The following is a 17,663-nucleotide window of genomic DNA, read 5'->3' as shown; positions in this document are numbered from 1 at the left end:
AAGGTGTTCTCTTTTCCCACATTTGACTCTGCTACAGCTGAGGAGGCTGGCGTTTAGCGAAATAACTCAAAGAGTTTTGAACATATTTAAATGGTATTTAGATGAAACAACGATGATGGGACCCAAGTCACTGTAATGAATCCACTGTCCATTTGTTATAGGCGTACTTGGTCAAATTTGGGGGGATTTGATACTAATGTCATTGGAGCTCAGTGACAACACAACACACTTTGTCTGCGGTCAAATCTGTCTACAAATTCAAAGATCTTAACACAGGTGAACTGAGCTTTGGCCCCAGATGTGGGTCTCCTTCGAGTTTTATCCCGGATTTCTCCAGGATACGCATCGTCGTAGAGGTGAAGTGTTGCCCGAGGAAAGTCAGTTCAAGGTGCAGGAAACAATGTTTCTGGTGGAAAGTGTTTGCGGCAGGTTGTCGATTTGGAATAAAAAAATCCTTCAGCTGGAGGAAGGATCCTGATGGCTCTCTCCTGTGTATGGACGCGAGAGGCCACGGATGGGACCTTAAAACCAGCAGATATTTTGGTTCACTGGTCCAAATTAGAACCTGAAGCAGAAGAAGAAAAATGTGAGTGAGTCATTGGTGTTTTTACCGTGTTATTACACTTGTTTGCCCATTATTTGACCAACCCATCCTGTGCCCATCCCTATCCCAGAAGGGGGAGGCAGGTAGGGTCGCAAAGGGGGAGACGATCGGATGTACTCTTCACTAGTTTAAATCTGAGGTTGCTTAATATATACAACCACTTGTGTGGCTCTCCTCCGCACCAACGATGCAGTCAAAGTCACTGTGACTCAAACAGAAGATTGTTTGCGGCACTTTACATACCAAGTGACACATGAGCACATGCAGTGCGAAAGGCGTGACATCCCATGGTTCGCTGTACCCACGGTGTCAGGATGTGCTTCAATTGAAAGCAATGCATCAACATTGCAACGCTGAAGACTGACGTTGGCGTCAGCATAGGACGCAAAAGTCTATATAATCTCAATATATTACGTCATGGTGGTGGGAAATGACGATTTCAAACCTCCTCATTACTCTTCATTCTTGATCATCTTCATTTGACTGTACACCAAAGGGTATGTTCTGCCTCTTCTGGGGTTCAGTGCATTCAAAGCCTTGTCTCAAAGTCAGTTACTTGCAACGTAATGTGCTGTTATGACTATAGAGTCAGTGACAATGGCCATGTTATGGGGAAAATACCTTCAGAAATCAATGAATTTTTACAGAAGGTTTTGGTCTTGGTCGTCTCTCTGGTGTTCCCCATCACAGTTTGAAATACTTCAGATCATCACACTCATCGACAGTGGTTCACGACTCTGACCACATCACGACTATGCTTCCTCACAGGGCCCAGAATTCACCTCAAAAAAGGCTCAACCAAAGACGCCGTTTCAGGAAGTTCCCTCTCAGGAACCTTGGCTGCTCATCACGCATGCAGAGTGAAGCCTCTTGCTCATAACCTTCCCTGCTTCCAGGTGAATTCCCCCAATCCGCCGGATTAGGAAACTTCCCTGTGACTCGAGCATCTTTGAAAGTTTAGTTTGATTCGCTGGCCGATTTATAATGCCACTAATAATGACTCTGGAAACCACTGAAACCACAGTCAGCGTGGTGAGAACTCGCCAATCCCAGTCAATCTCCCTCGCCTTCCCACATCTCCACGCACTAGCTTTAGCAACGTTCCTTCATTAATTCGCCCCAGCCAGTAAAGAACAATTGGTTTCCTTCACGAGGCTTTGTGGCACCGCGATGACCTCATCGCCCGAGTTTATGCGATAAAAGGTCATTACGCACATGACGACTTGAAGTAAAGTGAAATATAAACAAGGCTTGTTTTTAAGACTCTGACCAAACAACCTACAGTCTTGTTCCTCTACGAGAAACACATGTCCCCATCATTTACAGAAATCTGATTTAAATTAGGCAGCAATAACGCATGCAGGTTTCAGTGGAACAAAGCGGAGCAACATTCTGCCTGGGAGGGGGGCTGACAGAGGCGCTGTCTGTGTGTGTGTGTGTGTGTCTCACAGCTGGGAGAATGGTGTGCTAACCCTGCCAAAGCCTCAGCACATGACTCCCACCACTTGTCAAAATCACCATGTGTGGAATAATGTGATTACAGTCTGGTTACTATTATGATTTAAAACAACAGCTTGTGTGGAAGGGAGGAAACACACTACCCCACAGAAAGTGTGTGTGTGTGTCAGTGGGTACACGAAGAGGTGGAAAAAGGGAGGGTTGTGGTGGGTAACAGGAGTCGGGAGGTAATCTGCTGGAGTTTTTGGGTCTCTCATCTGAAAAAGTCGGGGGGTTTTAGTGTGACAAGTCGAGGGAATGTCTTGTGTTATTTGCTCCCACAGTATCGACCCGTGCACCATCTTTGGTTTCTGCCTTCCAGCCCCCTCTCATTCCAGGTTACACAATCGCCGCGCTGCACACAAGGGGTTGTCATCACAGGTGCAGCCAGATTTTGGCCGGGATAAGGCTCAAGATGTTTTTCCGTTCTCCCCCCTTCGCCAGCCCCTTCCACCTCGCTTTGTGAGAATTCTTCCAATCAAGTGTTTTCTGTATCTCACCCTCCACTCATTTACATAGAGCCTGGTACGGAGTGAGGTCATGAATGGGATGAGGGTGTGTTTGTAATAAGCAGTGCAGCCGCAGGACTGTATCCACAGATGAGGAGACGGTGGAGTGGAAAACACCTGACACACTCCATGCCATGAAGGCAGCTGCGGCGCTTCCCTGCTGGGCAAGTGGAAGTCGCTGAGACACGACGAGTGTGGCCGCAGCCATGCCACCCATCCTGGTTCCCAGCGAAGCCAAACAAATGCCAGCGGCCACTGAGTCGGGATTTCCGGTTCGAGTCACCTAATACCTCCCTGGAATCTCAGAGGTTTGGCATTTTCTAGCCCAGCCGCACAGCACTGAGTCATTACTACGATAAAGCGGCACGTACATGCGTCTCAACAGCAACAAGTTTTGTAGTTATTATATATGGCACAGGCTCATACGCTTTCCTCAGCTCTTGTTTTATTGACTTGTTTGCTTTGCTGCTCATTATTCTTTCAATAACTTTCTGTGTTGATGCTTTTGGCAGAAAGCTGTGTTTACTGTGCAACTGTTTTCGTTCATTTAAAAAGAAAAACCTGCTGTGTTTTATGCAACTTTCATTTCCATGCTGCAGGTTTTTGCAGCATTGACTTTTTGACTTGACTTTGTGCGGTGATAAGAAGCATGTGGTCCACTGTGATGGATGGGGAACCAACTTGAGCATAAAGGCCCATTTATGCTCAATGTTACATACGGATCTGGTCCGCGGTTTGCTTTCATTTCTTCATGTTTCCACAAAGCTTACGGATACGAACCAAACGGAGAAGTACCACCGGAAACCATGGGGGGCAGTGTTGCTGTTACTACCTGATGCGTAGCTTGAATGAGATATGAAGAAGACATAACAATGCTGGAAATTCTCTATCTTCCAGTCACGATATATTTAACAGCTTCACCGTCCACCGCCTCCTACAACGCTGCCTCCGTTTTCCTTATTTGTGCAAGAGGTCCACAGTCGCCATGTTTGTTTTGGACTTTGTTATTGACAGTGAACTGCGCCCCCAGTGGATATATTGGTGAACAGCAACGTAAAGAACACATGGAAGCATGTGACAATAACAACGATTGAAAATGCGGACGACATTTTTTTAAGTAAAGGAAATAATAATGGGCCTTAAAACAGACTGGTCAAGAGAAGAGGCTTGTTTATTGGTGGAACTGTCACCCTGCCACGCCCTTCTGAAAAGAAGAAGAAAAAAAAAATTCAATTTGGTGAAACACTTGTGACTGAGAAGCCAGATCACAATTCAATAAAAGAGTGAGAACACTAGGAATGAAAGTGCACACTGGGACTAAACAAATATAAACAAAACAATGGTGTGCAATGGAAAATTGAAATAGAGAAACCAAAATGCGCTATTAAATGTGATCTAAAAGCGCATTTTCAGTGAATGAATCACGCTGAATTCAGACAATTTTGCCAATAAATGTATTATTTTAGGACAGGAATCATGATCTTATTGTGTGACTCTTTCCAGTAGAAAGTCGGGAAATCGATGCTCCTTAATGGAAATACTTTCTAATCTTTTTGGCCCAAAACAGAGACACAAATTACAAGGAATTAGTTCCGAGGTTGAATCACAGTGGTTCCTAATTTGGATTGGCTGAAGAGGTGAAAGGGAGATTTATGACTCTAACATGCAGTCGATGTAGACAACATGCCAGAGGCTGAAAACTGTCTCTGCGATCTCCTGAACCTTTCTGCACTAGAGTTTCTCAAGTGGTTCATTTGAAACTGTCCAGATGACACATCGCGCTGAGCCGGGGATTAAGCAGCATTAGGCAGCATCATCTTTTTAACACGGCTTTCATGCGAAAACGATTTGGTTCGCACCATTGTTTCCAGTTCCCCTTTAACGAGGAGAAACATCTGAAGGACATAAAACTGACGAAGCCTCACTCTCCCTCAGATGGCAAACAACAAAACCACACACGTCACTGCCAACACCTGGTTGTAAAGGGCACACAGTCAGGCAGACCAATATGCTCTGGTGGAACAGAACACACACAAAGTGCTGTCTCGGAGCAGGAACTTGGTTCTCTGCTGGAGGACATTCGTGCATGAAAGTGATGAAGACTTGCGTTATTAATTCAGTGCAATTCAGTAAGAGGTTTTTGGGAGTGAAAATTTGCTGGAAAACACTATGATAGTTCACATTTTTTGAACCAAACTCTTGGTGAGGTTATCAGGAACAAGCCAACTAGGTGGAGTCATTGGAGAACATGAGATACCGGGCACACACTGGTTCTTAGATGTCCCCGGCATACCTCAATGGGTCCCCTAGGGGGTCAACTGGAGTCAGTGGCTGACCAACCGAGACAGACTCAGAGACAGATCGGGAATCATAGACTGACCGCCCTGGAATAAGAGGCTGACCGATCAAGATGGATTCAGAGACTGACCGACTGTTATGACCGACCGGGAATCTGAGACTGATCTACCTGGAGTCAGAGGCAGACCAACTGACATGGACTCAGAGACCAACTGAACTGGAAACAGATGCTGACTGACCTGGAATAAGAGACTGACCGACCGACCCTGACTCCGAGACCAACCGACCTGGAATAATAGACTGCCCGACCAAGAGGGATTCCAGAGACTGACCCACTGTTATGAACTCAGAGACCGACCGGGAATCTGATACTGACCAAACTGGTTTCTGAGGTAGACCAACTGATATGGACTCGGAGATGAGTAGACTGACATGGACTCAGAGACTGACTGACCTGGAATCTTAGGCTGACCAGCAAACATGGACTTGGAGACCGACCGACCTGGAGCCATATGCTGACTGACCTGAAATCAGAGACTGACCGACCAACATAATCTCAGAGACCAACTGACCCGGACTCAGAGACTGACCTACCTGGATTCAGAGGCTTAACTGACCAACACTGACCTGGAGACGAGCCAACCTGCACTCAGAGACTGACCATCCAACATGGACTCGGAGACAGACTGACCAACATGGACTCAGAGACCAACTGACCTGGACTCAGAGTCCGACCGAGCGACATGGACTCGGAGACAGACTGATGACTGACTGTTTGACGATTGGAACAAGGTCCCACTTCAATCTAAAAGTCTCCACACTGCGCTCATTAAAAAATGTTTGCAAACTCAGAACCTCTCTTCACCAAAAGCTTTGTAAATCTGAAGACTTGCAGTACAGACCTGATCCAGCATGTTTGACCTGAGTTTGGAGAGCCAGGTGCTTCAGTCACAGTGCAATCAAAGCGTAGTTACCCCAGTGGTGAAGGCTCAGGTCCAGAACTCTGTAATAATTATTTCACCAAGTCCTTTCTTGCAACAGATGTTGCAGACGGACAAAACCCAGAATCCTAATAGAAATACTTTCCAAAAGTCTCCGGAGGCTTTTTTTTTAGGGGGGGAACAGTTGTGAGGAATATGAAAGGTCATGTGTGCTGTGTGTCTTGGTCCAATTGGTTTTATGACCTCTTTTGTGTCCTGTGATGAAACATCTGTGCACATTTGAGAGCGCCGGGTCTCATGTGGACAAGCAGGGCCCGAGCTGTTTACATCTTGGAGCGAGTCGGAATGGTACGCGTCCATCCTCTGAGCAGCCTCTCTGGTTTCTCCAAGCACTTTGGTCAGGCGTTTATGTGCCTTGGGGACCCTGTGATGAGACAGCTGTGCGAGACTGCCTATACCGGAGTGTGTGGAAGCATAAGCAGGTCGGCTGGCTCGGAATACATGTGACCTGCTGGCCAGACGCGGCAGGACGGCGGCGGCTGAGTCAGATGGGAGTTGAGGTACCTGTCGGCGTGTGATGAATAGCAAACACCTGCATTGCTCGGGTAAAGCGTGGAGATTGAGGTGTAGTGGAGGGGGGTTGGCTGACAACATCTGACAGTAGCAGCCAGGGCTCACCTGCTATGTGCTTGCTGAGGGATAAACAGACTCCCTCCCTGGCATTCGGCAACTATCGCAAACATGGACACATTGATGTTTATCGAGCTAATGTGAACAGCCTCGGGGGGGGGGGACTGCGACGCCAGGAGACCTCATGTTCTGCCTTGTGGTCTCCAACATGGACTACACAGTGTCAGAGGGAGCAATGCTGGAGGACGGAATAAGAGCAAGGGAGAGTGATGACGATGCGGGAGTGTGCGGAGGGAAGGTGGGGAGCCTGAAATTTGGAAAAGAGTACAAGGTTCAGGATTGTTTTACAAACAGAATTCCTTTAATTAATCACTTTGTTTGAACAGCTGGCCCACTCAAGACAGGTCGTAACGGGATCCCTACATGGAAGTGCCGATTACAGGCGAGGATTCTGCGGAAAAATATAAGCTGTCAAACGCTGCAGCCGAGAGGTGCGGGAGAAGGCCCCTGCTTCCTGGTGGTGAGAGAGCCACAGACATGGGGGGTTGCTTTACACGGCTCCCCAAGGAACATGGCTGAAGAAGGCTACGGTGGGGCCAGCAGAGGTGCATGGAGGGGGGTGTTACTTCTGGTCAGGGGCCAGCTCCCAAGGCCAGCCGTGGTCCCATAGGGCAAAAGTCAGAGAAGGTTTCAAGACAGGGGTTTCAGATTTAGGGTCAGCCTCTCTTATGTGGACGGAAAATCTGAGACCCCAAGTTAGCATTCACGTATGGGCTGGACATAAACAACCAAGAAGCAGCTGCCAAGAGAGACAGCCGGGGTCTGGCGGTACATGTTTATTATGATTGTCCCAAAGGGGGATCCACATCACGGCTCAGGACACATCACTGACACCGTTCTGCGGTTGATATAGTGCAACCTCGAGAGTTGGCCGGATCATAGCTATTGGTCATTTGAAAGCTGAATTATGAGTGTAAAAATATGAGTCTTGAAAGGACAAGACTTCCTGGATATTTAATATGTTCCAATAAAGAATATATACATTTAAAGGACAGATTTTGTGAAGTTTATTTCTTCATTTAAAGATACATTTCCCCCTCAAACATTCATTTCTCTTCATATTTCATCCAACATACAGAAGGGAGTGGTGTTGTCTCAGCTGCGTTATTATCAGAAAACCTCACTACCCTGTGGGTGAGGGAGGTAATAAATGTCCGGCGACCACACGCACATAAGCGAAATGTCCCACTTTACTCTATTAACTCCCTTGTTCCTCTGTAAGTCATGATGTAATTGGGAACTTCATTAGTCACTGGGAGGACTGAGGCCAAACCAAATAGGATTTATGTCATGGAGGATGATATTTATTGAATGACTGTCGCTCATTGACAGAGCCGGTGTCGTCCGCTTTGATGTAACATAAGCCCAGATGAATGACTGGATTAACGTTGCCGAGGTTGGTCCGAACATATGTTGCTCTTTCCCTCCATAAAGCACCATAAAAGTTTGACTGCGCTGTTTCTGTGCTGATTCTCCAGGTCGCTCTGTGCATCCCAACAGGGAGGAAGCCGCCTGCTCGCTGAACCGTGCGCAGTTCAAAGCAGAAGGACGAGCTCGAGGAGTGTCGAGTACGAGGATGTATGGCGGAACAGACCACCGGGTTTATGGCTTCAACGTGTCCGCGGCGCATGTGTGTTTGTCCGGCCCTCAGGATGAAGGCATCTGTCCACACATGCGTACAGGAAACACGCCACCCCCGTAAAATTAACACTTCTGCCAGATAAAACAAATAGCAATAATTCCTGAGATAAACGACGGCATGAACACAGCTTTGTCTTTTTTCTATCTACATGTCCTCACCACAACTACGGCATCTATCTGATAACTTCATACAAACAATTGGATTCATCAAAAATCTGTCAAATCGCAAAAATATTTGTCATTGAAAAGTCCAACCAGCACCAGAACCAGATGCAAGTCATATTCATCACATTTACTAAAGAAAAAGAAGGAAAAAATACACTTGCAAACTTGAGAAAATTGGAAAAACTGAATACAATTCTGAATAAAATAAATATAATAAAACCATGTCTAAATATATATATATAAATAAAAACAATATATTTTATTTAAAATCCAAATAAGATATAAGTGAACTGTAAATAAAAGTATTACAATTACTGCTTCAACAGGTGCTTTTATGAACAGTTTTTACTGATTACACTTTCTTTATCGTTTTTTCTTTTCAAGAGCTGCTCCATAGTTGGCAACTATCACAGATTTGCAGCTGTCAAGTCATTTCAGTGACTCACTACTGCCACAATATGTGGCTAATGTATTAAAATTTAGCATTTCACGGCCCTCACGGCCCTAAGGTATAAAACAAAAAAAAGTTTTAGCGGCCCTCAAGGAGGCGCTCGCGGCCCAACCATGGGCCCCGGCCCTACGTTTAAGAGTCGCTGCCTTATGTGATGCATTGCATGTGATGAAACCTTTAAGGCCTGAGAGACAACATGATGGACGATGACAATAGTATTAGGCAAAAGAAGAAGCAGAAGACACCCATTAATGTTGAGGGAGGTGATAAAGAGGATAGGTGTGACTAGGGAGGATGATCATGCTAGTTTAAGGTGGAGGAGGCACATTACATATGACAAAATGTCACGCAAAAATAACCAGTCAGTGCCTAGATTTTACTGTGACGTATGTAGAGAGGTAAAATTCATCACCAGACTGACCTACTTTTTTAACACAACTTAAGAGTTGGTGGATGTAGCTTTGGTAACAGGATAATCCATCCCATGGCGTAATATATTAACCTTGGGAAAGTGGACTTTTGCGTCTCATACTGACGCCGAAGACAGCTTTGCATGTTGACACGTTAGGTTCCCAACTGAAACACCAGCCCCGCCTTCCGCGTCATATGCTGACACCGTGGGCAGTGCGTCATGTAGAAAGAAAGACGCAGGGATGGCACGTCTTTCGTTCTACATATACAGTAATAGCATGTGAACAAGCATGTGTTTCAGTCTGATGGCATGAGCCCCACCTGGAATGCTGCAGAAAACACTTGGTTCTCCTTTGAAATGCTTATGTGTCGACATGTAACGTGGAAGGCGTCAGTATAAGAGGCAACAGTCCACTCCCCAACATCTGTATATTCCAGAGTGGGATGGGTTGAACAGCAACAGCAAGGCACATTTGAGACACCAAAGTGAACAGTCTCTTGAGTGAGTTATGAAGAACTTCTTTATGAGGACTGATAAATATTGCCGTTTTAGTGCTGTCCTTGGTCCTGGGTTGTGTCTCCATCACTTGTTAGGTCCACCCTCAACATGGCGTTCTAAACAGCGCGGTCATTAGTACCAGCAAACATGAGGAGTTTTGGATGCATGTGAACACCATGTTTTGGCTTTCTGGGAATGTGTATGAATTGTACTTAATAGCAGCGATATGTGTCTGAAAGAGGCTGTTTGTTTTTTTTTATTATGATTGTCATGACTCACTTGCACCAGGCAGACCAGCAAAAAGAACCGACGCAAACCACAGAAAGCGAGATTATATCGCAGTGAAACAACAAAGTAGAAAAACAAGGGTGACTGAGGACTGAGCGGATTGGAGTTGAGGCCTAAATCGCCAGGAAAAAGGTCCCACAATGTGTCTGGTGAGAGTCCGAAAACATGATTCTCACTCAAGTTGAGGGATAATTTTGAGGTGAAAACAGCAGCTGGCTTGAGACTGTTGGAGGAAATCTTGGAAGACAGTAGTTCTGTCTCTTGTCACTGTTTTCTGCTCAAAAACCACTTGATTCTGGGACTGCTCCTTTAATACCTGCATGATGACATCTTGTCCAGTCCTCTCAAGGGCGCTGGCTTGACATGAAGAATGTTGGTACAGATGTGCGGACAAGCTTTCTGAGAACACAGAGGACTCAGAAGAAACTGATGTCAAAGTCATTAAGAGGTGTGAGAAACAGTCCAAAGGTGATGAAGATTACTTTAGTGGCTCTTTGGAGAGAGCGGAGGCGCTCCCACGTCCCCTGCTCTCTCCGCTGGACGACCTCACTCCCCTCCGTCTTCATTGGGAGAAAGGAAACGGACGAAGGATTTACTGTTGGGTCCTGACTTGTACACATTCCTAGTGTTGTTTTTCTGCCCTCGGCCCCTCGGCCATACCAAAGGCCTCTAAAACAACAGGCTGTCAGGTTGTGACAGCTGGCTTCAAACAGCTCCTACTGCAGCCCTGCGCCCAGGTTCCCAGCTTCGCCACGGAAACGCGTGTGTGTGTGTGTGTGTGCATCTTTGTCGCCGCAGATGTGTGTGTCGGTGTGTGGATGTTTGTGTCTTCTCTCTGTTTGTGTGTCTTTCACTTTGGGATAAGTGGGTCTTCAGTCGCTGGGACTTAGCGTTTAAACCCTGGTTGACGTGTGTGTCGTTCCTCCACACACACACACACACACACACCTTACTCCAGCCCAGGTGGTATAGCTGCTTTGAAGCCTCTCTCATGATTCCTCTGGTCATCCAGGTGTGTGTGGGCTGGCCTGTCTGTCTGATCCAGAAAAGGCCCTTTTTGTTCCAGCAGCATCTCCACTGATCCCCCTCCCCTCCGTCACCTCGCCTCAAAGTGCAACCACTCCTCTCAGATACTCCCCGTCTTCAGATCTAGGAGGTTGTTGCGAGGTGACGCTATCGTTCAGCGGGGTGGGCGGAGTTAAAGCCTCCTGTAGGTGAGCGGGAGCCGACCTCTCACCAGTAATGGGATAATGGTTTGCACTCCGCAGGTGTCTTCCATCCCAAATGAGGTCAGAGCTCAAGCGTGGCTCTTCAGAAGGGCAGAAGGGTTGAAATTCTTTGGTGAAGAATTGCAAACAACAACTGACTAATCCGCACTCAGTGTAGAAAGCCCTTCATCCTCACCTTAAAGCAGTGTTTTTCAACCTTTTTCTAGCCACGGCACCCTTGGTTCGTAGAAAAAAAATCCCAACCACCAAAGGAACCTTGGCCAAAGCGCACTTGTGCTTAAGGTCCTGTAGAAAATCCCTATTTGTTTGTGAAAAACTGTAGCTACTGACACGCGGTTGTTATTTTGCCAGGCTATTTGCAGAAACAAATTGCAGAAAATGTATTTATCTAGAAAGGGATGGGCAATATGGCAAAATATATCATGATTTATTTACTTACTTATTTTAAATAACTGTTCCGATTTTATCTCTTCTCTTAAAAAACTGTAGTTTTGAATTTCCAGGCATGTCCTTAACATTCTTTGCCTCTTCACGTTTTGGAGCGCATTTATTTTGTTGTGCATTTAGTTTTCTGTTAGCTCTGTGGTGCAGACAGTCTTTGGCGTTGTGGGTCAGACAAGGATCCCTCCCTCCATCGGTGGAAGTGTGTGGTCAAGTTAGAGGTGCATCATGTTTAATATGACTGAATTAAATAATAGAACAAGCTAGGTCTTCACTGTTGCAGTGCATTATGGGAGCTTGTAGCGCTCTTTTACAGGCAGACAAAATGCACAGCGCTGAACAAAACATGCAGCTTCTTCCTGTCGATATGTCGTAAAGCAAGAACGCGCTGACCTCGGGAAACCTCGATCCTTACACCGATAATTCACCTGATTGGGTTTCTTGCTTGTTACCAGGGTGCACATGTGTTTCTTTTACATCTGAACATGATTGAAAAGCAGCGAAGTGGAAAGTCAAAGGCTGTTCTATTCCGTCGGGTCACAGTGAGGTCGCTGGATTAATCAGGGTTTAATCGTAAGTAAAACAAGATGTTGGGCTTGAAAGTGTGCAATTTTATGAATGAAATAAAAGCTGAAATAACACATAAAAAACCCAAAATATCTGCCTATCAGCATGCAGTTCGCAGTATGGTTTGTTCGTTGGATGAACTTGTGCAGGCACTTTGGAACAAAAGGAACGAAAATAACATTAAGTTGGTGGCACAATTTAAAGGTTCAGAATATCGCACTTTTTTAGTTCTTCTCTGATGGTTGGTTCAATTGAAATGTGTTGATCTTTGCCATAAATCTCTGACACAATCTTTCAGTTGACAAACATTGATATTTGCCATGAAACCTTGTGAAAATCATTGTCAATAAATGAATGAATGAAAATGAATACAAAATAAAATGAAAAGAAAATCACAAAAAACAAAATTAAAAAAAAAAAAAATGTTTTTAAGTAAAAGTAGTGAAGTTGGAGAGTATATGTAATCTCTTAATCTTAATCCAGATGAAAATCCTGATGACCATCGGGGTGTATCATTTAATATTGGTGGTCAGAAGTGTCCATGATATTTTTTTTAAACTTCTTCTCGCTGGTTTGTCTTCATCGTTGGTCATTTGTACGACAAGCGAACCTTTCTCCTACTTAAATGATCTCTGTCGCACACATGTGGTTCTGGCCCGGGTGGGAGCCTCTCGCTGCTGTTTGAGGCTTCACGTCCGTCTCTCACTGACCATTAAGCTGTGAGTGATTTTAAGAGCTGCTCGAGGGACGCTTTTGTCTAAAAGTACGTTCATACATTAAGTCGCTCTTCAACTTCAACAATGCTCCGAGCCCAGGAGTGACATGGGATTTAAAACCAATTCATCTTATGTCTTAACAGCGTTTTAGGCTCAGCGCCACGTCCAGCTCGGACCGGACTCGCGACGGAAACATCGGAGTCGCAGCATGTAAATGTTAGCTTTAGTTTCTTTTACATCAACAGTTTGTCTACTTCTAATTGGAACATGTCTCCTCTTCCTCTCTGCTTCTATCTAAACACACGCTCAGGTCCAGACTGACGGGCCGCGTGCTCCCACGTACACATCGCCCCTGGAATGATGGCAACATCTGGAGGAGCTCATCCAATGTACAGACAAACATCTCCCAGAGTGCACCAAAGGAACCGTCCGAGGAGCTTCAAACACTTGACACAAATAGCCGCTCGCACACACCTCTTGGCCGGGGAGGTAACGGCCAGATCAGAGAGCGTAGCGGGAACAAAGAGCGCCTCTTTGCTCTGGACTGGATTGCAACACTTAAGGCAAACTCTCCCCACACAAGGCCTTGCTTTCTTCCTCGGCCATGTGTCATCTACACATCCTCATATATTTGTCTGGGAGACGTAGGGGGCTTCTTGTGTAACCATTTCAGCGTGTCAGGGTCAGGCTGTCTGGCCTCTGACAGGAGCAGCACAGAAGAAGCTGAAATGTTTCCAATGAACCGTCCGTACGGAGTTATTTTTTTGGAAGCCCTCCAAGTCGTCCTCTCCCGACTTCCCCATCAGGCGGATTTATCATGACCACCCCCTCTCACCTGAGACCTCCCCTGGCCGGCTCACTGCCACCCTCTCACCCCTGCCACCGCCCATCCCTTCACACCTTCCCCCTCCTCACCTCCCTACCACCTAGTGAGCACATTTCCTTACTCCTGCTTGCCAACAAAGGAGAAAAAAAAAAAGCTTTTACTCATTAGCGAATGACCTCTGCCCTCGGGCCACATTTTAAGAGGCTCCACTTGACTCCTGACATGGCCGTCAGCAATCAAAACATGTGCGTTCAGTGCATCTAGACCTGGAGGAAAAGAGGGTTGATGCAAGGCTGGACGTGTGGGTGACAGCCGTCTGACAGGAGACAGACAGGTTCACTAACTACTGCTCAACCTCAGCGGTGGTTCCGCTGTCCCGGGGCTGGACTCTGGCGAAGCTCCGCCACAATGGAGATGGATGAGTCGCTCTCTGGTCAAGTGTAGGATTTGCCGTGCCCCCATTAGCGCCGCCACTAAAGGGTGTCAGAGAGGCCGATGGTTCTCTAAGATCCGACGTGTTTGTGTGTCAAATTTTTACCGACCGGACGCAAACACGCACGCGCTGCCTCGAACAAAAGCTCCGGCAAAAATAAAACCTCTTTGAAAAGGGACTGAAATGTGCGCTAACTCCAGGCTGTCTCTGCCCAGGTCAGTCTTTTAATGGGGAGGCTGACAGCATATTCCCCGCGGCAGGGTGCTGCTACTGTAGTAATAGCCCTTCATTGCTGACAGATTCATGCGCTCTCCTCGTTTGATGTGGCTCTTTCCTTCTGCCTCGACCTTGTCTTCTTTGCTTTTGGAAACTTTTCCTCGGAGGAAGCTGAGCTTTTCAAAGGACAGCAAGCAGGCAATTAAGGTCCTCTTGAACCTGTTTTACTGTGTGGTAATGTGACATACCTCTGGGTGTCTCTGACACTAATATAGACATGTCTGCTCCTAATATGGCGGCGGAGGCTGCCTATTGTTGCTGGGAAATGAAGGACAAATCGGAGATAGCTCATACAGTGTGTGTGTCTGGACATGACGGTTGGTTGGTCAAATCAATAATATTACTTCCATGATTCAAGAATTGTGCTGCATCAGTCACAAAGAGTAGGAAGAGATTATGATTGTTTTTATCCTTATAATTATTGTTGTTGTTTGTTTAAAAAATCTGCAAAAATGATACACAATGACAACAAAACATTCATAAAAAATGAAAACTCTAACTGACTCATGTATCTCAAGCCTCTAAAAAGTCATTTTCTACAAACCCAAAAGTTCTTGTCATCAGAAAAAAAAACACTTTTCAAACAAATATATGTTTTACTTTTCACCCTACATTTATGAAAAAAAAAACGTTTGTTTTTCAAAGCATCTTTGCCTGCACCAACTCTAAAACATTTCAGTCGAGTGAATAATAACACATTTTGTCACCACAGTTGCATGAACGTTTGTTTTCCTGATTTGAATTTGTACTATTTGGACTATACTATACAGTCAACTATTTGCTAGGTCTGAACAGAGATGGGGGCAGGGAGGAGAGAGGCTCAGTAGGCTCCTACTGTACCTTCATGTCAATGTCTGGCGACCACCGTCACTACAAGTACATTTCGTCATGGCACGGGTGGAACCAAAGACTGTGCTACATAACTAGCTTCTTTCACTCAGTTAACTTTATTACATTGTAATATCTAATATTGAAAGTGGGCGCATACACAGGTGTATTCTGGGTATCAAGGGCTCCGCCCCCTAAGACAGCCACTATTAGGGTTATGGGTTATTAAGTATTTCTATAATCTGAGATTAGAACTCCCAAACTTTACTGACCTGAGTGGCAAACGGTCATAATATCTTAGTGGTTTAAATGAAATGTCCATTCCCAACCTCTTGAGTTCTTTATCCAACAAACAAACAGGTGAAATGACGGCACTGTCGAAGGAAGCGTGGTGTAGTTTTATCACTAGTCGAGTACCTGGTATCCACAAGGCAGCTTGCATGGTCGGAGCAACACTTACGCTGCATATATGTCGTGGCCTCGAAGAGGTTGTCGCTCACTGAAACCCCTTTAGAATCGGAAAATGAACAGAAAAAAAAAACAGGCAGCAGTTGAGGTGGAAGCATGAATGAGTGGTTGAGGTCAGGGTCGAGGTTTGGCCCTCCGGGGATCAAGTCTGTGAGGAGGAGGAGGAGGAGGAGATGGAAGTCTCGTCTGGGGTCTGTCTTCACCTTTTTGCCACCCACTCCCTGTATTTGGACAGGGTTTATTTTCAACCTCAGTATCGATGTTTAGCACGAAAGCCTATCCTGCTATATCCACGCAACAGAGGCGACATGTGGCCACCAGACTGCTTCAGCCCCCCCCCACCGCCCTCCCTCCCATCTCTGCCTGCTTCTCCTCCTACCCTCGGCCCCCTCTGCTCCTGCTGTTCCTGGGAAAACATCAGGTCCCATGGCATGAGCAAACATGTTTGGCCATCTTTCCTGTGAACCTGTAGAAAAGCAGGACCCCCCCTCCCTGCAAAGCCCATAAGACATCCCAACTGTCTCAGAGTTTCAACCGCGAGACAACAGACCTTGAAGTTGGCTTTCTCTGACCTTTTAAAGGTATTTTAATGGCCCTATCTTCCCACAATTGGAATATTTGGCAGGACAGGGTAACATTAGCTCTGTGAAGAAGGAATAGCAGCTAATCCTTCTTGAAACAGACGACCCTACGGTGTTTAAAGTCATCTTGCCTCACCGCAAGCCTTTGAACGTCCCGCGCCACGGCAATTACGATTAATCATTTCTCAATTAGTGCCATGTTTTCACACCAAAGCTGCGAAGCGGAAATGAGCGTCAGAACGTTTCAGCCTGCTGTTTGCTGGAGGAGATCGCTGAAAATTAAAGGGATAATCCCACACGTTCATGTTATCGTGAAGGTAAACGCCTTTGAAAACATGGCGAGTGCCGACCAGATGTACACGCTCAGATGCTTCTATCCAGCAGGCTCCCCTCAGAGGTTGCCAGTGTGCTTGCCTAGCATCCACACTATCTGTTGAGGTTCTGGTTTTCGCATCGAGACAGACTCTTCATGTTCTTATCTGGGGTGACATCGAACTGGCTAACCCGCGGCTCTGTCCCCAGTTTCATGCAGCTCTACACCAACTGAGCCGTCGACCCGTCTGAGATGATCGTTTATACAGGAAATAATTCCAAAAAGTAAGAGCTATTCCAGCAAAATGTCAAAATATTGATCAAAGACTGACTCGCATTTAACTTTAAAACATAAACAATAGGTCTCGCCGCATGTGCTCCAAGCCCCACCCTTGATTTGAAGGGTCATCACATCCACGATCAACTCGATTTACATGACTTAGTTCCACATTTAACGTTGTCATTCCCGAATATAAACGGATCGGTTTCATTATTCATTGTTGATCCTGGTGAAGTACTTTTAATTCAGTGGAGTGAAGATGAGACGCTCCAGTCTGCAGCATCGCTCACACACACAGACCAGGGCGACGTTGTTGGTGGCATGAGCCACGTAAAAAAATATAAGTAAAATAAATGGCACACACATTTCTATCTACGCCGGTTGTTATGGCGAAGAGGATCACGGTAAAATGCATGAATTTTTAAAATACATGCACATGAGCCTTACAGCCTTACGTATCTGTAGGACGTGGCTCTTTTCGACAACACAATAAAACACTGTGGCTCTGACTGGTTGGCCTCCCCTGTGCTATACAATAGATGGTGCCTCAGTCGATGGTAGCGAAGCACAGTGGAGCTGAGGACAAGATCTTCTTTAACCCCACCTAACTCTTTGGGCATCAAAGTTTCTTCAGTGAAGTATTCCACTTTGATATTTCAAAAGGCTTGAAAACAGTTAGCGGTAAAATCTTCAGCATGAAAAAGGGACGATG

This window comes from Synchiropus splendidus, chromosome 16 (genome assembly GCF_027744825.2).
Source record: "Synchiropus splendidus isolate RoL2022-P1 chromosome 16, RoL_Sspl_1.0, whole genome shotgun sequence".
Classification (NCBI taxonomy): Eukaryota; Metazoa; Chordata; class Actinopteri; order Syngnathiformes; family Callionymidae; genus Synchiropus; species Synchiropus splendidus.
Note: the sequence above shows the minus strand (reverse complement) of the source record.